This window comes from Thamnophis elegans, chromosome 1 (assembly GCF_009769535.1).
Source record: "Thamnophis elegans isolate rThaEle1 chromosome 1, rThaEle1.pri, whole genome shotgun sequence".
NCBI lineage: Eukaryota > Metazoa > Chordata > Lepidosauria > Squamata > Colubridae > Thamnophis > Thamnophis elegans.
The window spans coordinates 10,889,447-10,890,261 of NC_045541.1; positions in this window are offsets into that span (position 1 = coordinate 10,889,447).

The following is an 815-nucleotide window of genomic DNA, read 5'->3' on the forward strand; positions in this document are numbered from 1 at the left end:
CAGAGTCTAAAATTAGTACAAAATTTCAATACTGAAAGCCATATTTTCTTCTGATTTTCAGTTAAAAAGCCAATATGCAATGCATGGGTTCCCCTACCCATAGATACATTAATCTAATTTAATTTTTAGAATTGGTACTTTAAGGAAGTCTTTAAAAAAAGATCATAATACATTAATATATTTTACTAAGAAAGAAAGATAAGTGAAAGAGTATGCCACAATAACAATTATTATAGCACTTTATAAAAAATGTATATGATACAATAAATATTTCTGTTGTGGGTTTTTTTTTAAGTTTACATTTCTCACTCTTTCCTTCCAGTCTTAAATCTTTTTTAATGTTTTGAGTACATGAGTAATTTTTGCCTTCAGTTGAGAGAATTTTTGAGATTTTATAAATACTTGTATATGTATGTAAATTTGGGATACGACTTGAATCTGACAGTTCTAAATTTTGAATATATCTAATTTTGTAAGTTTTCCTAGTTAATGCGTACATTTGTATATAATTTTATTGGAATTATAATTGTTCTCTGACTTCTTTTTTTGTGCTCAATATCAATGGGACTTTGTAAGTGGTTACTGGCACAGAGAGAATGAATTTTAAAAGGGTTATTTCTCAACTAGATAAAAAAAATGATTCCTAAAAAAGAATAATTAAAATTAGGAAAGGGTCAAATCTTAATTCTTGCCAATTTTTAGTGAATATAGGCTCAAAGCTTCATCTAGAAAGCCTCATTATCTGAATTATTTCTCCCCTTCAAAAAAAGTTGTTTGGATTGAAGCCATAGTACAAAAGATATTTTAGATTTATG